Below are 16,704 nucleotides of genomic sequence, written 5' to 3'. Positions count from 1 at the left end.
GTTTAGTTATGTCCGCACCTGTACACAATGCCCACTACTGGTCTTAGCAGAAGCAGCACTGGCTCCGGGAACACCACCACCAAGTCCGGTGGTCAGTAGATGTACGTTCTGGATGAAAATCTAATAGCAGTCGTACACAGCGACATTCTAAGTTGTGCTATCAGTGATTTCATGTCAGATATCACAGTAAGTCCATGGCTCGTGGTTTCAGCATAGTGGGGTGCTTGCGCACTTCTAGTCGCGTGCAGGGGATTGGCTCGACAGCAACTTCTCTGGTCAGTGCATAGGGCCGGTGGATATGTTCTGGCCACCTAGGTCAGCCACCCTAACTCCATTAGACTTCTTCTTTGAGCGGTTACGTCGAGAACAAAGTATACGCAACTGAACCTAAAAACGTGGCAGACTTTATCATAGAGTAATCAAGGCATGTGCAAATATATCCTCATTGGGAAAGTATTTGGTAAAGAGTGGACACTCCGATAGGGCCCAGCGGCCCAACTGTCTGTAGCGCACCGAGAGGGGGCTAAATACTTCCGCTCTCGGTAAGTTGTAGGGCTTGAATGCCTGTGTGTGCTGCACCCTGGAGCTCACTTTTAATACTAACAAGTGCTGCCGCCCTTCCATGCCCTTTCAGTGCATTATTTTTGTTCTCTACGGTCTGCTAAATTTCTATTTATTTTCAGCATTAAAAAATTACCACCCTAATACTGCTGACCGGCCATTAGTGCCGCTGCTTCACAGCCTTTTTCAATCAACAGTATTGGAAAAGAGACGTTCAGCACTTTGTAATATGCACATTTATTTTGCGTCATATAGAAAAAAAACTGATACAATAGGGTAACTATTTAGTGCATAATAAACAAGATGGAAGAGAAACAAAAGCTAGGATATATGAAACAACGCGTACAGTACACAAAAGTAACAAAAATATTATGAAAAGCAAAAAACAATACATAGTAGACAGATGTCACAGATTTACAAAGTACGGCAACTTTCTTGCTCACTGTATGTACTTCGACCCACCCTGCAAGACGCAGTTTATTTGCATGAGCTCTTTTCTCACCGCCAGAAGTCATGTGGCAGATGCGAATGGCCACATTAGATACGCTCTCCACCATTCGATATGGGCCGACCCACTGCTGTGACAGCTGCCTTGTGAGCCCTTTTGATCGAACCTGAGCGCACAGATAAACCCTACCACCGGTTTTATAGTCAGCCTCCCTGCTACTGCTTTCTAGAAGCTTTACACGCAACCATGCGGTCGATCACAGGCCTTCTCTTGCCGCCGTGTGCTCGCCTTTCAACCTTTGTTCGAGCGTTGCCTCGTAGTCGTCTAAGGAGCCATATTGGCCTTTTGGCTTGTCACGTGCTTCCCCGGGTAACACTGGTTGCCTCCCGTAGGGCAGGAAGAAGGGGCTTTTCTAGAGTTCCATCGTGGGCAGCAAGATTGTAGGCTGATGTTGCGAAGGCAGTTAAAGATCCCAATCGCGCGTAGTCTTTTTGGACATAATGCAAAATTATGCTAATTAGCATTTGGTTCAGCTTTTCTACGGTTCCGTTACATTGGGGTTGGTATGCCGTCGTTTGGAGCTTCCTCACTTCCATCAAGTAGTAACCGCTTTCCACCAATTTTTTCATGAAATTGGTTCCTTGGTCGAAAACTGCATGTTAAGGAACTGCGTGACGGAATACAACTCCATCGACACATGCCCTAGCAACAGTTTCCGTCATTTGATCATCCAGCGCAAATGTTTCTGCGTATCGCGTCAAGTGAACCACGAATACGAGAACGTACAATGCGTAAAGGCCCTGTATATCCATCGTTATTCTTTCAAATGGCCTTTTTAAGTCCTAAGACACCTGCAGGGAAGCGGGTTTCCTTTCATTCGGTATTTTTTGAAGTATGCAGGATTCGCAGTTCCTACAATACTAAGCGCTATCTCTCCTTATACGCTGCCAGAAATGCCCTTTTTGGCATCTTTGTGTGTTTTTTCCGAAAAACCCAAAATACGATATACTCAGCGTGGGTACCTATAGGTTACCCGCGCTGGGTATATTGTGATGGAGCAGCAGGATTTCCTTTCTCATAGATTGCAAAACAACACTGCGACCCGTGTCGTGTACTTCTTCTTTGATCTTTAAAATGCCCCGCTGCCGCAGATAATATCGGTCAGCTGCTTTTCCTTCTCAGGGCTCACACTTGTCTACAATCATGCTAATTGATGGGTCCCTCCTCTTTCCGCTGTGTAAATGGGCCTCCTCAATACAAGGGAAAACTCGGCTACGCGGGTTACTGCAGAGCGGCTGAGCGCGTCAGCGTTCTGGTTTATCTTCCCCGGGCGATGAACGACTTCAAAATTATATTTCTGCAGAAGCAGGTTACAGTGGCGCACTCCCCGTACATACGACTGTCAGGCACTCTTGTTCGATTGCCTCATAATTCTGTTCGGCCGCGTTAAGCTGCTTACTCTCGTATGCTACTGGATTCCTTGCCTTTTTGCATTCGTGACATGAGTGCGCCTACGGCTTGCTTAGATGTACCGGTCGTTAGTATGAATGGCTGGCTGAAATCGGAGAAGCGAAGCAAAAGGGCTTCCATAAGCCGGATCTGGTTCCTGAAAAGCGTCTTCAGCTTGAGGAGACCACGAAAAAGGCTGTTTACTCGTTAGTGCTATCAGTTTCTTGGCCACAGTAGCGAAGTTACGAATGTAACGCGTGTAATAGGTGGCAAAACTGAGAAACAGGTGGTGTTTGTACTGGGGAATACTGCGCTACTTGATATACAGAGACAAGTTAAAGACGACACACGAATGAAGCTCTAACGTCAACGTACGGGTTCGGGCCCTTTCCTCCGCAATACAGTTCACCAGGTAGTACACGCGATGTAAAGGTTGAAGGTGAGGAACATATATGCCCGTTGTACTTGAAATAGTATGATCAACCAACTGGCGCCGTGATAATATAGGTGGCGTTTGCTTTTGTTTGTTGGTCTTGGAAATCTCCTCACGCACTCTAACTTCTCTAGGTAAGCGCGCGGACGCCCGTGTCCGAAACAACTTGCCCGGAGTACTTTCTTGCGGTTTTAGGCATGGGCATTTTGTCGGTTTCAGTTTAAGGGCTGCCACCCCAATAAGGTTGAATACCCATTGCACATCACGCAAGTGGTTCTCAAATGTGGGCTCATTTCTCCTAGCTTCAGCAGAACCCAAAGTGCAACCAACCAAGAGGCTGTGTTGTGATCGCCCAAGATTGAACATCACAAACTGCAGTCTCCATGCCATTCCTTGTTCACTTCTTTCATACTCTGTTGCTAGCTTCTTCCCCTCGTTCTACTTAGAACCTGTAATAATATAGGCACATGAAAAACCGAAATATTGCTTGGTGATATAAATTTATAAAAAATGTAGCCTTTGTCATGGTATCGCACTCGTTTCAACAAAATGCTTTTTTGTTGCTCTCTTACTGATATAAAAATTGGGAATATAAAAAAAAACAGTTAGGAAAGCATGCAGTATGCCGCCAAGTACGTATAAAGGACTCGAGGCTCGAAATGAAACGATGTGGTAATGCAGTGTTGCGCTCAGGCTTACCGATGTCGTACAGAAGGAGGAGAGGTCAATACTGCATAGCCATCGTACCTCATTTGACAAATCTTGCAGTCATTTACCACATTTACACGAGAAATTTTCCAGCAAAACATTTTCGATTCTTGCTGGAATTGACTGGGGATGAGAGCCGCCGACAGATATAACTATGAAAGCACATTTCCTCCTCTCGGTGGATACGCCCCTATAACCGGAGGTAAAACGCGCGCTACCTGTACGTACTGCATTGGCCTGACCGACTCTTCAGGTTTCCTTCTTTTTTTAAATTATTAAGTTGCCTCTATGCTATGAGCAGCCGTTTGCGCAGCCGCCTTAGGGCCAAGCCTAACATACTGGATTCTGGCCTTTTCTAACGTTTCGTGTAGTTTTTCGTTTGGTCAGCTTTGTACGCACCTGCTTGCTTTGCGAAGTGTTACTTGATAGCCTTCTATATTAAATGCATTACAGAAACCTAATGGTACAAATGTTATATTTTTTTAAAAGAAGTGTTTTGGTACTAATCTCAAGCACAAATTGCCAATTTCCTTGTTATTCCTGCACAGTTTTGAAACGGTTGGATTCCTAATTTGGACAAATAAAAAAACAGCTCGCTTACTATCGCAACCAGCATATGACATTTTAGCCAAAGACAAAAATGTAACGTATTTCCTGCCGCGTTTGACGCTTGATTTGATGGATTATTTTTATCTTTAGGCCGAAAATATTGGCTTTGGCGTAGCTTGTGGTTAAACCTGGAGTTACGCGAGAGCTATCTGCGTGGCTACGCTCAGGTTCGGCTTGAAAGTAAACACATGGCTATTGCACATAGCATGGTCCGAAGCCCTCCACTACGGCACCTCTTTCTCTGTTATCACTCCGACCTTCGCGATGACGCGATAGCTTAAGCTTCCAGCCAACATATAAAGCCCGCTTTAACCGAGCCGTATGAACGTGCCTGCGAGGCCTAGGAACCACGCGCATGCAAGGGTTTTGGCAGGCTGATTCTGATATCGGCCTCCCATATGAAAGAAGAAGTTCGAGTTGGCGGCTCCTGCCAAGCATAGTCTCAAGAAGCCCTACGTCCAGATAGTGCTCGGCCATGTCAGCTGCCAGATACCGCCTCCCACGACTACTGCTACTATAATTTTTTTTCTTCTTCTTCTTCGTGTTATTATCGTTCTTGTTCTTCTTTTCCTCCTCCTTCTTCTTCTTCTCCTTGTCCTCCTTTTTTTTCTTCTCAATGGCTCAAAGTCAGAGCGGCCAGAATCAATGCGCGACCACGGCGAAAGTGCAATCACGGCGGAGAGGTGAAGTGGCTGGCGTAGTGTAGCTCTAGCTACAAAAATATCCATGAGGGGTAATCTTCATCTAGTAGCCGTATCTAATAATCTTTCTGGAGAGAAAGTCAAGGCTGTAAAACGGAGATTTTATGCATAAATGAATTTAAAAGTGCAGTGTTGTTAAAAAAAGCCTTTAGAAAAAAAGTGTGTTTATTTGGACTTTTTCATTCGTAACTGCACTGAAAGCGGGACTGTGTCTGTGAAAAGCGGCCACATTGCCTATTCTCCATGGAGGGGTTGGCCGAAACGTGGAAAGGCGTTTCGTAAATTGCCAATACCCTTGTAAATAATAACCCACGGGCAGAAAGCGTTTTTTGTGTCCCTAGTCTGGCTGTAGAAAGGACCGTTCTTATGGCAAAACATGACAACTCAGACGGAAAGAGCAAGCTATGACGTCAGCTTTATTATCAGTAATGCGCCCAAGATTACAAAACCTGGAACCATCAGCAGTCCCTTCCGCATATTTGAGAACAGTCCCCAAACAAAATAATAGGTAGCGATGCCAAGTTTGCAATCGAAGGTCGAATCCCTGCAGCCTTCCATCGTTTAAAAGACATCAGGGATGGTGTGGTTGCCCTTGCGATTGATGAAGGGCGGGTGGTGGCGGTGAGATAAATGTCTGTCCAAAGGAGCAACAGAAAAAAATAAAAGAGCGGTACATATATAGATTGCATGGTACCTAGACGAAGCAGGAAACAAAAACAAATCCAAAAAGTCTGTCAGATAGGACCGCTGATTTCCTCATTCGTATATGTTTGCAAAGTCGCCTCTGTAAACTTGACCCATGGCCATGGCAGATGGTGGACAAATATAGACGGCGAGTCGGAGGCCGTAAAAGTAGCATTCGCTGCCACTAAAGCCATCCTATCAAGCCGCAAAATACTGGCGAGAAACAGCGTGAAAACGTTTGCTTTGGGTATATCTATCCTTCAGTACGCTTCCCCAGCCGTCAGTGAACGTAAACAACTAAAGTGAAGTTTATTTCCAACCAATCGTGGTGTGGCAATGGTTAGGGCGCTCGGCTACTGTGCCCAAGGATGTGGGATTGGATTCCGGCCGCGGCGGCACTTTCGATGGAGGCGAAAAGCAGGGCGCACATGAGCTATGCATTGTCAGTGCACAATAAAGAACCCTAGGTGTTCGAAATTTCCAGAGCCATTCACTACGGCGTCTCATAGCCTAAGCCTCTTTTGGACGTTAAATCCCACAAACAAAACCAAGCAAACCAAGTTAATTTCCGACACATATATTGATATATCAGAGCACGTCCGAATCCTTCGAGCCGATGCTGCCAGCGGCACGGCCCTACAACGAGAAAGAGTGAACGCAGGGATTCCGATGATGATCTAAAAAAAAACCCTCTTGCGGAACAGGTGGCTCTGGTACCGCCACTATACTGCATGGTTGCAAGTTCTGGCTACTCTCACAGCACTTATGATAACGTGCTTTTTTTTTGCACCACGAACTGAAAGGTTTGTCGGGATGGTTTCTCGGGCATATCGCTGGTGTACAGGATCTCACATGTTCTTTTTTGTTCCGATGGGGGGGGGGGGGGGGAGGGGGGCTAAGCTCAAGAGCACAGCGTCTAACCACTTCCTCACGAATTTCTCGAACTAGGGGAGAGATGTTTCTGCTTGACAGAGAAGGAAACAGCGCATCTAAAGAAGACGAATGAGCTCGACCCGGTTTCCCGATGTGTATATATCATACCCTGGCGATTAAAAAATGTCCGGCGAGGAATTTCCACCTAGACGCATGATACCCGTCGCAAAGGTCAAGTCAAGGTTTCTTAGGAGTCAGCTGGGTTTGTGAGACAACAAACAATACTGTAAGATACTGTCATGAAAATACTAAAGTTGGCGGCTTAATCTTGCGATGCGTAGCATTGAGTGCGCTTCTTTTAAAGTTTGTCCCTCCTCGCATACAGTAGTTAACATTGCGTAGAAAACAAGTAGACAACGTTTTGAACGGAAGTACAAAAAACAATAAAAGCATAGAATTTCAAACCTTCTGGGGGAAGGTCTGCAGCTATATTCAACGTCAAAACGTCCATGTCACAGCGCTTCGTGGGGCCGAAACACGTTGTGTTGAATGAATACAGCCTATCATGCTTGAGAGACTGAGGAGAAAGATGGAGAAGTCATATTAAGAAAAGAATCAATGATTAAAAGTGCGAGCAGGGTTTGTGTGAAGGGAATGAGCCCTATTGTAAAAAGCTTAAGGGAAAATCGTAAATATAAATATTGAAAACGTTTGTTGTTCTCTCCAGCACACTACAAAGAGGAGGCATACAGCTAAATACCTTTTAGTTGATACTTTAGGCAGGGGTGTTAGTTTCCCTGGGCTCTGATTTCGTCTAGAGCAAGCTACCAACTTTATAGATAAGCTATGAATCACGTATTTTTCTTTCGTGGATGATGCTGAAGTTAGATGCTAGAATTGTTTTATCTTCTGGAATTCATGTCCGAGAATGCTACATGTCTTGATAGAGGGAGAATGGGCAGAGTTTATTGGAAAATCTTATTCTGAAGCTAGTCTGTTTGGCCGATATATTGCAGCGGACACTCTGAGCATTGGATCAGGTATACTACATTTGAGCTGTCACAGCTGAAGTTGCCTTTGATATCGATGGAAAAGTTAGAGGTGGGGTGTCAGATACTTCATCGAAAATGAAGGTGTGCGGTTTTATGTGTACGGACTGGTGGTTCGCTCTGCACAACCCCCAAAGAACGGGAATTCAACTCATGCTTCATCACAAGCAGGACAAGCACGTACTTGCGTATTTTCTTTAGGCATGTATGTGTTATTGATTTTTAGGTTTTCATTTTGTTCTTATTTTTTTCTACACTCACTATTCGTGCTCCCCATCTAAAAAGGGGACTCACCCTTTCACTAGCCTATAAATACATGCTTGAAAATATCTTGTAACATACTGATGAAGCGTTTTCCACGGTCCAAACGTTCATAAAATAAGCCTAGTCATATTTTGAAGCGTGCATATATATGCCTTCAGGGCATATATATGTATGCCCTGCCCATTATATCCTGTTGATGGCCCACTGAGAGTGGATTATATACTGAAAAGTACACGCCTATGTAAAATAATATTTAAAAGCCTACCGGCAAGCTCGCAATGCATATGTAAATTTGGCCGTTTGGTGGTATTTCAAAAGCACTCACTTTAAATATTTTCCTTTCGATTTAGGGCCCTGTTCTGTTTGTTTCGTGAAGGCCGTGACTTAATGATACAAAATGTTGTAGAAACGTCCGCTACAACTAGCACAACCACTGGCAATAACGGCGAAAAAAAAGTACTGCGTATCAAAATAACAGAGCCGAGCTTGAAGCCTGATAAGGAATATACAATCGAATATTCAGCATGGTGCACATATAAGCACAAATACATGCGCAATGAACGCGCGCCCGTAGAGGCCCTGACCGTTCCCGTGCACCTGGTTTTTAGGCGAGGTATTGGGCTTCGTAGGGATGAAAATGAGACTTTTTAGTGTATATAAAGAAAAACTAAATTATTCTAAATATGTAAGGTGATAGGGATGCACGAAGGTTGCGATGGCATCATCTCAGCAACTTTTTTAGTCGGAAAAATCACCTCCCTTTTAAGTAGGGCTACTTGGAGTATATCATATATGTCATCCTAAGCACAACAACTTCAAGTGCTTTCATTGCTTATCTGTTTAAATTTCTTTTATACTTTTGCAGTGCATCGGCCTGTCTAAATGCCTGTCGGCTGAAGCAACGTCGACACTATGCTGCATTATGTTCTGATATAGTTCACACGTTTCACTAATGCTCCTTTTTTTCTGCCACAAAGGATATTACTTCGCCCAAACCTCAGCGGAAGAAAACATGCCTCTCCTGCAGTGCAATCTACATAAGTTGCATGATGCTATGTGGTACAAGAAGTGTCATTGGGTTTCTTCACTTTATAAGGCTTTTTAGACTGAATGAATATACCTCAGCCGAAAAACTGTCAACAGGAATAAACTTTGAAATCCTACTCAAATGAAAGCACTTTTGTAAGCGTACTCGGCCCGATCGCAAATATTTTTGCAGTAAGTTACTACAACCATTCTTGTTTTCTGATTATGCACATAAAGTGTGGATATCCGCATACATTCCTCATGTTACTTGCTTTCTATAGCTTTGTTCTTCAACTACCAGCTTTCTTTCAATTACCTTGTAAAACATCTTACTCACTATCCTTCTTTTTGAGATCTTCCAATAGAACTGGAAAGATCATGTTAATGCCTTGTTGCCTAGGTCATCTAATTGTTAGTGATTCTTAGTTGTGAAAAAATACAGCGTAAGAAATAAAAAATCTCAAGCCGTGGTGTATTTACAGTGATATTTAGCAGTTGTTGAATAGCACAAGTGCTATACGAGCGATTGCGTAAAACTGAGCGTCATCTCATGCACGTGAATCTCTAAAATACTTTGCGTGTCAGGAGCGTTTGCCACAGATAAATGATGCCTAATTATGAAGTTTGTTAATACATTGTCCTATAAGTAGGTAAAGTTGGCGCTAAGTACAATGATTTCTGGATTCCTCACTACATCGAATTTGACATCATTTTAGAACCAAGTTAACATCATTGCGGCGTAGGGAACAGTCTAGTCATAAGACACGCCGCATTGAGAAAAGTGTTCACTCGGCAATTGAAAGTGCAGCACTGAAGGCCGTAAATTGTTACACGTCATATCACTGGAACTTAAAACTGAAATAGAGGTCGTCAGGGTGCTAGTAGGTTCAGTTTTTTTTTTTTATAAAGAAGGATGAGAAATCTGGAAGGTTCATACTTCCTTAAAACAATGATTCTAAAAGCATATAAAGCTAATGCTCTTGAACAGGGCAGAAGCACGTTGAGCTTAAAGATATGTACATTTCTGACGTTTAGCGATGTTGATTTTACAGGGTTTACATCCTAGAGAGACTGAGGCAATGATGGAGACTGTAGTGGAAGCATTTGCAAATTAACACAATCGGGGGCCCTTTAACTTGCACTGAGATTGCACTGTACACGGGAGCCTTGCATTACGCCTTCATCGAAAAGCGGCTCAAAATTTGGCAGTTCTCGTCAGATCAAGCTTTTTGCAAACATTCTATTATTATTTCTGACAATTAAAATGTGTCTCCACACATCTCAGCGTACTTGCACGTGCGTCGCGTTAGCTTTTTCTTTTCTGTCTCCAGTGTTGTTGCATATACAAATTACTGTGTACTAACTTGCGATAAAGCAAAACAATTGGAGTCATGTTGTTGCCAGATCCATGGTTCGGGGATGACCCGACAAATTTTGCAGATGGCCAAGCTGACTTCGAACCCTCTCATTTTGGTAGAGTTGACCTCGGTCAACATGAAAAGGTTTGTGTCCACTAGCAGACGTTTTGGGTTGAAAAAGAAAGACTTCGAACGTTTGTGGTGGACTCCGAGTTTTTTTTATGTATGGACAGGCCGGAATCACAACGCCAGAGTTTATTTCCAAATCTGATGGGTTCTCCAAGTGCGGCCTCGAACTTGGACCCTCAGAATTTGCGGCCAGGGCTGGGCCAAACTGAACTCCTTTCAAATATAATGGCTGCTCCCGATTGGTCCTGAGGATGCCAGTCTCGCTTGAGCAGTCAGCGGTTTCTGTTTCTGGCGATGATTCCTACCTTAAATCTTTATTGTCTTTTCGCACTCAGTGCCGCCCGAGCTATTTTAGTCTACAATGGGCCGACATTTATCCCGAATAGTGGCATACACGTGTGAGTGATTCCAAATTATTCCAGATTGTGCTGGTAGCCTTTCACTGCTTTGTATCCACGTTTCCTTGCAGGCTTTTTATTTAGCACTCCCGAGAGCCGCGAAAATTTTGTATTGCGACATTTTGTGAGCCCATTTTCAGTTTTCTTCGCTCAGCTACACTATTGTTTCTGTGTGAAAGTCATCTCACCGAATAGATTCTAGCCACATTTTTAGCGGCAATTATAAATTTGCTGGTCACGTTAGATCTCAGAAATATAATGTGGTGCTCACTGTGCTCCATTTAAATATTATCTCGTACCGCATGGTAAGCCCGATTGCCCTCGACCCCGTTTTAAAGTACTCTCAGGGAGGTTTCTTCCTGCCTTGAGCATGCTATGTCGATGACAAGAAGCTGACCTAAGCTTCATGTTTTCTCCCGGACATTGAAGTGAACACACATCCAGGTCCCTGGGTTACTGCAGCTACTATATTCTGCACGCCATATCTCTTCACGCTTCTTGAAAATGCGCCTTTTAAGGAGTGATCCTCACATTGCGCTGTATACTTAACGGTTTATCGCTGGCCATTTTCACCCTTCCTGAAAAGCCACAAAACTCTATTTTTCTTACCCATCCATATTTGTAGATGTACACTTGAGTTTTTTATATTTTTAGTAATTATCCGATTCACAATTTTCGCCTCCTATACCCCCGAAATGCTTTTTCCAAACGTTTGGCCATAGTTTATTATCTGCTTCGAAACGCGAGTGCTATTAAGCGCTTTCCAGCTTTGATTTACACGACGATGATAATGCGTTAAAAGTAATATTGTCGAGTTATCCAGCATGCTCACAGCATTAAGAGACATTACATGCAGTGTGCTTCTCAAGGCCACGATTCGAAACTTGAATGAGTGATGAGTACCAAAATAAACAGAAAGATATGAAGAAATACATTTAAGCAAAATATGAATGTTTTTCAATTCAGAAATGTTGATGACCAGGTGACTGCGAAACATTCCACATGGAAATATGAACAAATGAGTAACTTCTATGAAAGCCACATGTTACCTGCATTGAACCTCGCCAGGCGTAGATAACAAATCATGTGATGCAGTATACTTTAGAAGACTCGATGCAAACGATATGCGCATTCAAGTTTAGATTATTGCAACAACCTACGGGCAAATATTCACGGAATAGGTCAATTCGTATGCGATGCTTGTGCTTGTGTGAGGGAAAGAAATTAATATGCTTGCTTTCTACTAGGTAATACTGTACGCAGTCACTGTGATGCACATGCACTAATCATTGCCTTAACCACTGTTTTACACAGCCGAGACTCTTGTATGAGGATCGCTTATCCGGTTAGGCAGTAATTTTGTGCAGAAAGTGCAATCACTGGCAGGCAAAACAACTTAGCTGTGGTTTAGCTCTAGTTAAACCATGATGGAAGAGAAAACTTATTTTGCCTGCTATATTATTCCCCTATCCCAACCTATCAGTGCAGGGCGTCACGTTATTAAGGACACTTAACCTCAGACTTTAAGGGTATAACGCGAGAGCGTAAGCTACTAGCGCACGTATAAAGTCCCGCTTTAACTAAGCCGTATGTACGTGCCTGCGTGTTCTAGGGGTAATGTGAATGCAAAGCGTTCTAGCCGGCTGATATCAACCTCCTGTATGAAAAGAGCGACCCACTTGGCAGCTCCTGCCAACGATAGAGCACACGCGAGACTCGTAGTTGACTAGCCTAGTAAAGCTTTTCGCTTCAATAATGAAAAGAAAACGGGTTTAAATGGACAGCATTGCGTGCTTCATTAAAAGCGCTGTCGCTAGAAAATAGCGTTAAGGACTTACCCTTGCCGTATCTGTGATGTATCTAGCAGAAATCTAGAAGCTGACTAATAATCTTGATTCCAGTAAAGAATGATGTAGATACAATTCAGAAACGTCAATGGAAAGAATTCGCCGTATATTCACTGAAAATCTACAGCAAATGAGGAAAATATTCCTTCAATTTTCGATATTTATTTATTTTCCCTCAGGGCTCAAGGGCATTACAGAGGGGAGTGGGGGTGAATTAAAAAACGTAAAACACAATACCGCAAAAAAAATAAACACAAAACTAAATGGCATTTATACATCAAATGATACCTTCAGATACAACATTCCTTCGGTACTCTCGGTGCTTAATTCTGCGTTTCCTTATTGTTTTTTTCTCCTCCTACTTCTTCCTTCAGTTTGAAGACTACAATTAAGAGTCGCATGCAGAATAAGGGTGAAAATGTTTAAATATTGTTTGCAAGGCAAGCTTTCACAAAATTTGGTGTTGACGAGGATCCGACAAAGAAGCTTTAACAAACAAGAGGCCAACAACAAAAACAACAACAACAAAGTGTGGGAGGGTTCCCATGTTCCATAATTATGAATCATATATATTGCCACAAAACCTTCAAAACTGCATTTCGTGTTTTTTTAACAGCCGCTAGCATGCGGCTTTATCACTGTGATTCTGGCATGCGTATGAATTCTGTATCCCGTGTTTGTTCATGCTCGTTGTCGCGATACGACGCGTTATCATTTTCTTTGTCGCGAACGATGCGCCGAGATCTGTCTCGAAGATTTCGATCACTTGCGTATGTTTGTACAATGTTCCAGGCTGTGCTAGTAGCAGTTTTGCGACGTTATCTAGATTGTTCTGAGCAGCCTTTAAATTGAGCGTTGACGAGTGTGACGGGCATTCTTTGTTCGATGATCGGCGAGCACATTTGTTGCTGTCGCTGCCGCCGAGTTGATTAGATTTTGCAGGCGCAAGTCAGCCCAATAAAGAGTTAATTTCAGTACCACCAAGCCTGTGTCTTTTTTGGTGTCTACGGCCTTGTCACCACTGCGTGGCAATATTAGTAAAGAAAACCGACCGCATTCTGATGCATTCTCGCTACTTTATTGGTGTGATGAAGCGAAACGTTCTCAATTTTAAATCTTTAGGTAAGTTACCTGCAGACAGTGATTGCAACCTATTTATAATTTCCCACAAAAAAGAATCAGTAGCGAAGCTTATTGGGCTTGTTGGTTCATAACATCAAAACACGTACCGCGCAACGAAATGCTAGGACTGAATAACAGAAGGCCGCACGATGAACGCAAACTTCCAACAAATTTTATTATTCGCAAGCTGCACATGTTTACTCCAGAAAACATACTTGATCAATTTTGCACAATATCATCAATTTTGCCGAAATGCGCGCTCTTTACACTGAGGAAGATGGAATGCATACTGACACACGTACGACCATTTTAGCTTCAATGATTTCATGTGCTAGCCTGTCTCTGCTATGACAAAGCATTTATCAATAAAAGCTTTTCCTATATTTTTTTCGCACGAGTGAATGTGTTCAATGAGTTTTCCAGGAGAACAGGGAAGCTAATTCCGTCGCAGCTGCCTCACGGCAGCAGTTTCACGGTTCCAGCGTATTACAAAAAGGAAACATGAGCCGCGCGCTTATTAAAAATTCCTCTAGACCAACTATTTGTTCGGAAGGTATAGCAAAGTAGTAAAAAGCCCATATGTAACTCCCCAAATTAATACCTGAACTTCCAACATTTTAAGAAAAGTTACATATGATTTTCATCCTTCAGTACGCATAGCATATTTGCCGAGATGGCTTTTGCTTACATAAATAAGAGATCAAACGTAAAAATTCTCGTACTGCTGGAAACCGATTTGTGGATTTTGCACAGAAATATGAAGTATCCTCTGGCAGCTAGTGTTTGCAGCACTACATTTACTGCAAGTTCCGACTCAAATATGCACGAACCATAATTCATATCCATGTATCTGCTTGCGAGATTAATTCAAAATGAAGAGCCGCGCACAGCATTTCTTTTAAAAAATCTAGAGAGGTTCTGAAAGATTGCATATGAGTTCCACAAAGACATACGAAACATTTAAATTTCCTTTACTACCTCCCGCACTTTCGCATTTAAGCCACAAGCGTATTCCACTTCTCGCGCCGTTGTGTGCCACTGGCGCATCTATACGAAGGCGAGAGATGCTGCTGTTGGAAATTCTCGTTGCATATCACCACTTGATTGCGCAGCCGTCATATTTATACTCAATCGCTACAAATATCCAGATTGGTTATCATCAATGGGCTAGTTCTTGTATGCCGTTTTATAGAGGTTTGAGTTTTGCCTCATCGATCCGAAAAAGAATGCATATTGCTGTCGCCTTCAGTATTGCAGTAGTCCTATGCCGGTCGCATATAACGTGGCTACCGTGTGCTGCAGTTACGTTTTTCTTTTTTTTGGGGGGGAGGTTTTTTCCTAATTTAGTAATTACTCTGCCTTGCTTCTAATATTAAGATAGAATAAAAAGGCGATCTTTATTTAAACAGCCTCTGATGATCAAGAAAAATGAATTTGGGTCGTCAAACTGCTTTTGCATATTACCGCTTACGAATCGTCCTAAAGGGCTTGATATTTTATTTTTCCGCACCGAATTTTTACTATAGTATTAAGCATAAGACATTAGTGAACTAGTATTCACCGTATACAAATGATAATTGTTTTCGGATAGCCTAACAGCGATTGGGAGGCCAGAGGGGAATAATACGTCACGTGAGTCTTCATTCAATAGCGTTGACTGCATGGTATAGAAGCCGATCACCGTCAAGGCCTGAGTGAAAAGACATTAAGGCGATACTTCGTCCCGTACAAGGTCCTTTGCCACATCGGACAACTGAACTACGAAGAGGTCATTGCCGGCTAGACAACATCCCAGCGGTGCTGCGCTCGACCAGAGATCTTGCATCTTGTCCGCCTCAAGTTTTATTATGCGCGTTAAAGCCCGTAATACAGCGGCTTTTTTTTCCCGCGATTTTCGAGCGTTGAAGAGTGCTGCCCCCAAGTGACGCCCAGTTCGAGATTCATGGAATGACGAAGTGGTGGGAGCGCTGCCGCGGATACCTCAATGCGAAAGCAAATGCATCGAGCGTAGATAACCGCAGAGCGAGGTACGTGAGGGAAGCGACGTGGTCCCTTGTAATAAAATCGTGAAAGGGTTCATTCCAATACTAATGTGCTAAAGCGTACATAAGTCGCACAAGGATTTGGCTTGCTCCAACCAACGAAGATACCTCGGAATGCGCGCTCGGATAAAAGCGGCACGTTTCTGTATTTTTTTTTACACATTTCGCTTCAGACAAAAAACGCAGACACTAAGATCCTAGAGTAGGTCGTATACTCATAAAAAGGCGACATTCCATGCTTGATAAAGTTTTATTTTCACTATAATCAGATTTCTGCGGCCAAACCACCGCACACCTTCTCGGTCATGGCGGCCGTGTTGACAGTGGCCCCTCAAACTAAAAATGCCAGCTTTCTGTGCTGCTATTGGGTCGCGTGCGCAGCAGCTTCCGGTTAGAGAGGACGCAGCTTTGCCCGCGCGTCAAATATCTGGCAGGGCCAGATCGGCCGCGGCGCTCGCTTTTTCCGATGTCGATCGTCGAGTGCGCGCCGTCGGGCAAAAAACGCCAATTTGATTCAGCAAAAAAAAAAAAAAAGAAGGCTAATTGTATTCCAGGCTGAAAGGCTTGGTAAGGTCTCAGTTTATAACATTTATGTTTAGCCTTGTCGGCTTACTTTGGATAAAGGAGACGCTGTTTTTCAACTGGGGCGTAATTCATAGAACCTTTCATTTCTTTATTTTGTTTTCAACAGCCGTCGAAATGCGTCCTTATCACTTTACCAGTAGTGCATAGAATTGTCTTGTATTGTTTCTTGGCTAATGCACGGTGTCGCGAAACGCGGCTTTATCCTTCTTAAACGCGACATGCGGCGAGATGAGCCTGGAATCAGTGCAGGGAAGCACAACTGCTTTCGTACTATTCCAGACTCTTCCGGTATCTGTTAGCTTGTTTATCTCAAATGTTTCCACGCTTATTTCAAATTGAGTCCTGCCAAATTTAACGGGCATTTGCGCATCGACGAGCGATCAGCACGCTTTCTAATATCACCGCCCACGAATTATCT

This window comes from Amblyomma maculatum, chromosome 2 (genome assembly GCF_055883805.1).
Source record: "Amblyomma maculatum isolate TAMU_Amacu chromosome 2, ASM5588380v1, whole genome shotgun sequence".
In the NCBI taxonomy this organism is placed as follows: domain Eukaryota; kingdom Metazoa; phylum Arthropoda; class Arachnida; order Ixodida; family Ixodidae; genus Amblyomma; species Amblyomma maculatum.
The sequence above is the reverse complement of the archived record's forward strand: the minus strand, read 5'-3'. Positions refer to the sequence as shown.